This window comes from Rhipicephalus microplus, unplaced genomic scaffold (assembly GCF_043290135.1).
Source record: "Rhipicephalus microplus isolate Deutch F79 unplaced genomic scaffold, USDA_Rmic scaffold_188, whole genome shotgun sequence".
NCBI classification, from domain to species: domain Eukaryota; kingdom Metazoa; phylum Arthropoda; class Arachnida; order Ixodida; family Ixodidae; genus Rhipicephalus; species Rhipicephalus microplus.
Genome location: NW_027464759.1, coordinates 32,385 through 40,000, shown reverse-complemented (window position 1 = coordinate 40,000; position 7,616 = coordinate 32,385). Strand labels below are relative to the sequence as shown.

At 60.2% G+C, this 7,616-nt stretch overlaps 1 non-coding gene across 1 annotated transcript; it reads right to left on the bottom strand.

Moving 5' to 3' along the window:
* Positions 1 to 974: 974 nt before the first annotated feature.
* LOC142791794 (small subunit ribosomal RNA) lies at positions 975 to 2,789 on the bottom strand. The gene has a single exon (XR_012890422.1). It is a non-coding gene; the product is annotated as a small subunit ribosomal RNA (ribosomal RNA).
* Between the last annotated feature and the right edge of the window lie 4,827 nt (positions 2,790 to 7,616).

Here is a 7,616-nt window from a genome sequence, read left to right as displayed (position 1 = left end):
CAATTGTCGGGACGTCCAAGTCCCTCGTTCTTCCGTGCTTCCTCTTTCGGCAAGTCGTTGCGGCACCTTCCCAAAGCGCGCAGACCCGCTAATCGCGACGAGCGCGACGTGGCCGTGCCGCCTTTCCCTCGGCAGCAAGCAAAACGCCTGGCAACGTCGACGCTCCCCTAACCGCGATCTCGCACCGTGTTTCGTGTGGCGAATTCAAAAGCCGGCCGGCGCTGCTGCAACCATTACGGTCGGTACGCATACGCCGCGGAGGGCGGGACGGTCATCGGAGCGTGCGGTTCCTCCATCGAGTACTGCGCACCTCGGCCGTCGCATCGCCGTGCCATGACCGGCCGCGCGTCAACGCGAACCGGTGCCAGCGAGATCCCTCGCCTGCAAGAACCGACCGGCAGCCTCCGTCACCCGAGGACGCGGAGGCGCTTGCCGCGGACGGCGGGACGGTATGCACTGGTGCACAGCGGACCCGTCACATCGCCAGTTCCTTGACCGACCGCCGACGCTTGTGCCGTTCCTCTCGTACTTGGCAGTCGCCGCGCGATTGTCGGGTCTCGTTCTTGCACGCTCGAACGGTCGGGAGGGCACTCGGCTGGCGTTTCGGGAACGCGCAGCCTCGCCTTCTACCGACGTAACCACGACTCGCCGTTCGCGCTCCGCCGCTCCTGTTTACAGTACTAGGCGGTCCCGCAGCGGTCGGGTCGCGCATTTCGAGCGCTTCGAGCCACGGTGCAGTGGCGGGTCGAAAGCCGACCTATGAGTGCGTTGCGCCGTTTGTACCCGCGTCCGCCACCTGGCCGACCGTCCAAGGTCGCGGTGTTGGCGTTCGCTGGGCGCAACAATTTGTCACGGGGTGCCGCTCCACATTCAGGCAGCCCCGTGGGGAAAAGCCGACCCCGCGTCCAAACGGGGTCAGCGGCAGAAAGTGTCGGGCGCAGACGCAGCTGAGGCGCTCACCCTTCACAATCCGTTAATGATCCTTCCGCAGGTTCACCTACGGAAACCTTGTTACGACTTTTACTTCCTCTAAATGATCAAGTTTGGTCATCTTTCCAACAGACCGGCGCAACCGAAAGGCCGCGCCGGACATCGGTCCGAAGACCTCACTAAATCATTCAATCGGTAGTAGCGACGGGCGGTGTGTACAAAGGGCAGGGACGTAATCAACGCGAGCTTATGACTCGCGCTTACTGGGAATTCCTCGTTCAAGGGGAACAATTGCAAGCCCCTATCCCAATCACGAAAGAAGTTCCACGGGTTACCCAGTCTTTTCAGACAGGGATAAAGACACGCTGCTTCCTTCAGTGTAGCGCGCGTGCGGCCCCGGACATCTAAGGGCATCACAGACCTGTTATTGCTCTCTTTCGTGCGGCTAGGAGCCGCTTGTCCCTCTAAGAAGGTTGTAAGGTGCTGGGAACCCCGCACCTATTTAATAGGCTAGAGTCTCGTTCGTTATCGGAATTAACCAGACAAATCGCTCCACCAACTAAGAACGGCCATGCACCACCATCCACCGAATCAAGAAAGAGCTCTCAATCTGTCAATCCTCCCAGTGTCCGGGCCGGGTAAGTTTTCCCGTGTTGAGTCAAATTAAGCCGCAGGCTCCACTCCTGGTGGTGCCCTTCCGTCAATTCCTTTAAGTTTCAGCTTTGCAACCATACTTCCCCCGGAACCCAAATACTTTGGTTTCCCGGAAGCTGCCCGCCGAGTCATTTGAGTAACTCAGGCGGATCGCTGGTTGGCATCGTTTATGGTCAGAACTAGGGCGGTATCTGATCGCCTTCGAACCTCTGACTTTCGTTCTTGATCAATGAAAACATTCTTGGCAAATGCTTTCGCAGTAGTTCGTCTTGCGACGGTCCAAGAATTTCACCTCTAGCGCCGCAATACGAATGCCCCCGTCCGTCCCTCTTAATCATTACCTCGTATTCCAAAAACCAACAGAACAGAAACGAGGTCTTGTTCTATTATTCCATGCAAGTTTATTCAGGCGACTCGCCTGCGTTGAGCACTCTAATTTTTTCAAAGTAAAAGCACCGGCCATCTCGAGGCACACAATGAAGTGCACCAAGAAAGAACCGGCATGATGTTCAGTCCGAGCCGTCGCATCGGGTAGATGCACTACTCGTCTGGAACTGAGATCCAACTACGAGCTTTTTAACCGCAGCAGCTTTAGTATACGCTATTGGAGCTGGAATTACCGCGGCTGCTGGCACCAGACTTGCCCTCCAATTGATCCTCGTTAAAGGATTTAGAGTGTACTCATTTCAATTACGGGGCCTCAAAAGAGTCCCGTATTGTTATTTTTCGTCACTACCTCCCCGTGCCGGGAGTGGGTAATTTGCGCGCCTGCTGCCTTCCTTGGATGTGGTAGCCGTTTCTCAGGCTCCCTCTCCGGAATCGAACCCTGATTCTCCGTTACCCGTAACAACCATGGTAAGCAAGTAACCTACCATCGAAAGTTGATAAGGCAGACACTTGAAAGAAACGTCGCCGGCTCGTGGCCATGCGATCAGCACAAAGTTATCCAGAGTCACCACACAATACGGGCCGAAACCCGATCGATCTTGGTCTAATAAAAGCACCCGTTACCCAAAGGGCTCCAGGCTCACTGCATGTATTAGCTCTAGAATTGCCACAGTTATCCAAGTAGGAAGAAACGATCTAAGGAACCATAACTGATTTAATGAGCCATTCGCGGTTTCGCCTTATTTCGGCATGTACTTAGACATGCATGGCTTAATCTTTGAGACAAGCATATGATTACTGGCAGGATCAACCAGGTAATCGTTCGACTGCGCGTCCGTCCTCGCCCTCGGCGGGCCGGACGCAGTCTGTGTGCGGCGGAGGCCACCTTCAGGCGCCCCAACACGCTTATTTTGCACTCCGAGATGACGGCGTTCGAGCTCGCTACGGCACAACCTTCCCGAAAGACGAGTGGGAGCCGTGCGGCAAGAAGCACGTTCATGCTCGCTCTTTTTCGTTGCATCGACTCGGTCGCGCCGTGCGGGTTGCCCAAGCCCGCTGCACTGTCGGTGGACCGGCCGGAACTAGCAACGGAGCCGAGACTGCAAAGCCGCCAGACGACGGGTCACGCCCGCGTCTTCGGCGCTTTCGCATCTGAATCGCCCGAGGACGACACGGAACACACCTCGATATCGTGGTAAAACGGCACCGTCCGACAACCAGCCCCTAACGCATCAAGCGGATGAGGCTGCAGACGACTGCCGTGGATTCCCCTGGAGCAGACCCGAGGACACGCTTGACGAGGCCGAAGCCCGCCGCATATCAGACACCCGGTCGCTTTCGCGTACGCCGCTCACGAGAACCCCCACATAATAGCAGCGATAAGTACCCAGACCTCCTTGGGCCCTAATACGAGCGTACTCGAGAAAATTTCACCGCGGGTGTGCCCCGAAACGTGTGGCATGTTGAGCGTGCCACAAGTCTACGTCGCTCTCAAACCCGCCGAGGTCGTAGAATTTGCGACCCTACTCACGAAATTCCCACCGAGGATACGGCCGCAAACGTACCGCACCTTGGGTAGGCCACGAGTTTGTGCAACACTACGCTGACGGCACAGCACCGAGGTCGTGCGCGCACGCACGGGAAAATTCCGCCGCGGTTTCTGCCGAAAACGTGAGGCACCACGACTCTCCGCAAGTTCGCGTCGACTGCGAAAGACCGAAGTCGTGAACGACGTGTCCGCTACTCGCCGCCGACACGCTGGACACCAAACGTACAACGACTCGACGGCGTCGTAGAGGCCCACGACGCGGTTTTCCTTAACGACGTCTCGGCGTGGCACCGACAGGTTAGAACGGCCGACCAACGTTCCCTGTCCGCCGTTCGGCTCAGTCGAAGGGCTCGGCGACTTCGGCAACGCTGCGAAGCCGCACGGTGACGCACGCCATGTCCCCATTTTTTTTTTTCTTTCTGCGTCTGCCGGGGTGCCCCTATAATAGCAGCGATAAGCACCCAGACCGCCGTGGGTCGCTCGCCCCGGCTGACGTGGTTTTTCGTACTCCTGCGGCGGTCGCCGTCAAGCACGTCCAAATACGCTACTTTCGTGGGCGCATTCACGCTCTTTCGCTTCGCCGGAGTGCCAGCACTCACTCTGCCAAAAACGGCGAACATCCGAGCGGCGGTTCCCACTTTTGCGTCGGCGTCGCAAACCCCGCCCCGGCAGACGAGGTTTGCCGTACTCGTGCGACGGTGGCCGGCGGGCACGTCGAAAGACGCCGATATCGTGCGCGAATTGGCGCACCTTGGCTTCACCGGAGTGCCGCCACTGACTCCTCCAAAAACGGCGAAGATCCGAGCGGCGCTTCCCACTTTCGCATCGGCGTCCCGAACTCCGCCCCGGCTGACGCGGTTTACCGTACTCGTGCGACGGTCGCCGGCGAGCACGTGGAAAGACGCCGATATCGTGCCCGAATCGGCTCCGTTCGGCTTCGCCGGAGTGCCAGCACTGGCTCGGCGAAAGACGACGAACATCCGAGCGACGGTTCTCACTATTGCGTACGCGTCGCAAACCCCGCCCCGGCAGACGCACTTTGCCGTACTCGTGCGACGGTCGCCGGCGAGCACGTAGAAAGACGCCGATATCGTGCCGGAATCGGCCCCGTTTGGCTTCGCCGGAGTGCCAGCACTCACTCGGCCACAAACGGCGAACATCCGAGCGGCGGTTCCCACTTAGCCGTCGGCGTCCCGAACTCCGCCCCGGCAGACGCGGTTGCCGAGCTCGTGCGACTAGCGACCGCGAAGCCGTCTCGCGACGCCGCTTTCGTGCGCGGCTCCCACTGCGACCTGGGTCACCCGAGGTCGACGAGCAAAAAAGAATGTCGAAAAAAAATTTTTTTTTTTTTTGCGTCTGCCGGGGTGCCCCTATAATAGCAGCGATAAGCACCCAGACCGCCATGGGTCGCTCGCCCCGGCTGACGTGGTTTTTCGTTTTCCTGCGGTGGTCGTCGTCAAGCACGTCCAAACACGCCACTTTCGTGGGCGCATTCGCGCTCTTTCGCTTCGCCGGAGTGCCAGCACTCACTCTGCCAAAAACGGCGAACATCCGAGCGGCGGTTCCCACTTTTGCGTCGGCGTCGCAAACCCCGCCCCGGCAGACGAGGTTTGCCGTACTCGTGCGACGGTGGCCGGCGGGCACGTCGAAAGACGCCGATATCGTGCGCGAATTGGCGCACCTTGGCTTCACCGGAGTGCCGCCACTGACTCCTCCAAAAACGGCGAAGATCCGAGCGGCGCTTCCCACTTTCGCATCGGCGTCCCGAACTCCGCCCCGGCTGACGCGGTTTACCGTACTCGTGCGACGGTCGCCGGCGAGCACGTGGAAAGACGCCGATATCGTGCCCGAATCGGCTCCGTTCGGCTTCGCCGGATTGCCAGCACTGGCTCGGCGAAAGACGACGAACATCCGAGCGACGGTTCTCACTATTGCGTACGCGTCGCAAACCCCGCCCCGGCAGACGCACTTTGCCGTACTCGTGCGACGGTCGCCGGCGAGCACGTAGAAAGACGCCGATATCGTGCCGGAATCGGCCCCGTTTGGCTTCGCCGGAGTGCCAGCACTCACTCGGCCACAAACGGCGAACATCCGAGCGGCGGTTCCCACTTAGCCGTCGGCGTCCCGAACTCCGCCCCGGCAGACGCGGTTGCCGAGCTCGTGCGACTAGCGACCGCGAAGCCGTCTCGCGACGCCGCTTTCGTGCGCGGCTCCCACTGCGACCTGGGTCACCCGAGGTCGACGAGCAAAAAAGAATGTCGAAAAAAAAATTTTTTTTTTTTTTTTGCGTCTGCCGGGGTGCCCCTATAATAGCAGCGATAAGCACCCAGACCGCCATGGGTCGCTCGCCCCGGCTGACGTGGTTTTTCGTTTTCCTGCGGTGGTCGTCGTCAAGCACGTCCAAACACGCCACTTTCGTGGGCGCATTCGCGCTCTTTCGCTTCGCCGGAGTGCCAGCACTCACTCTGCCAAAAACGGCGAACATCCTAGTGGCGGTTCCCACTTTTGCGTCGGCGTCGCCAACCCCGCCCCGGCATACGCGGTTTGCCGTACTCGTGCGGCGGTGGCCGGCGGGCACGTCGAAAGACACCGATATCGTGCGCGAGTCGATGCTTCTTGGTCTCGCAGGAGGGCCGCCACTCACTCCTGCAAAAACGGCGAAGATCCGAGCGGCGCTTCCCACTTTTTCGTCGGCGTCGCAAACCTCGCCCCGGCAGACGCGCTTTGCCGTACTCGTGCGACGGTCGCCGGCGAGCACGTCGAAATACGCCGATATCGTGCCCGAATCGGCCCCGTTTCGCTTCGCCGGAGTGCCAGCACTCGCTCGGCCAAAGACGACGAACATCCGAGCGACGGTTCCCACTATTGCGTACGCGTCGCGAACCCCGCCCCGGCAGACGCGGTTTGCCGTACTCGTGCGGCGGTGGCCGGCGGGCACGTCGAAAGACGCCGATATCGTGCACGAATTGGCGCTCCTTGGCTTCACCGGAGTGCCAGCACTCACTCGGCCAAAAACGGCGAACATCCGAGCAGCGGTACCCACTTAGCCGTCGGCATCCCGAACTCCGCGCTGGCTGACGCGGTTGCCGAGCTCGTGCGACTAGCGACCGCGAACGCGTCTCGCGACGCCGCTTTCGTGCGCGGCTCCCATTGCGACCTGGGTTACCCGAGCTCGACCAGCAAAAAAGAAGGTCGAAAATTTTTTTTTTTTTTTCTGCGTCTGCCGGGGTGCCCCTATAATAGCAGCGATAAGCACCCAGACCGCCGTGTGTCGCTCGCCCCGGCTGACGTGGTTTTTCGTACTCCTGCAGCGGTCGCCGTCACGCACGTCCAAATACGCCACTTTCGTGGGCGCATTCGCGCTCTTTCGCGTCGCCGGAGTGCCAGCACTCACTCTGCCAAAAACGGCCAACATCCGAGCGGCGGTTCCCACTTTTGCGTCGGCGTCGTAAACCCCGCCCCGGCAGACGCGGTTTGCCCTACTCGTGCGACGGTCGCCGGCGAGCGCGTCGAAAGACGCCGATATCGTGCGCTAATTGGCGCTCCTTGGCTTCTCCGGAGTGCCGCCACTCACTCCTCCAAAAACGGCGAAGATCCGAGCGGCGTTCTCCACTTTCGCATCGGCGTCCCGAACTCCGCCCGGGCTGACGCGGTTTACCGTACTCGTGCGACGGTCGCCGGCGGGCACGTCGAAAGACGCCGATATCGTGCCGTAATCGGCCCCGTTTGGCTTCGCCCGAGTGCCAGCACTCACTCGGCCAAAAACGGCGAACATCCGAGCAGCGTTTCCCACTTTCGCATCGGCGTCCCGAAGCCCGCCCCGGCAGACGCGGTTTGCCCTACTCGAGCGACGGTCGCCGGCGATCACGTCGAAAGGCGCCGAATTCGTGCACGAATCGATGCTTCTTGGTCTCGCAGGAGGGCCGCCACTCACTCCTGCAAAAACGGCGAAGATCCGAGTTGCGCTTCCCACTTTTTCGTCGGCGTCCCGAACTACGCCCCGGCTGACGCGGTTTACCGTACTCGTGCGACGGTCGCCGGCGGGCACTTCAAAATACGCCGATTTCGTGGGCGCATTCACGCTGTTTCGCTTCCC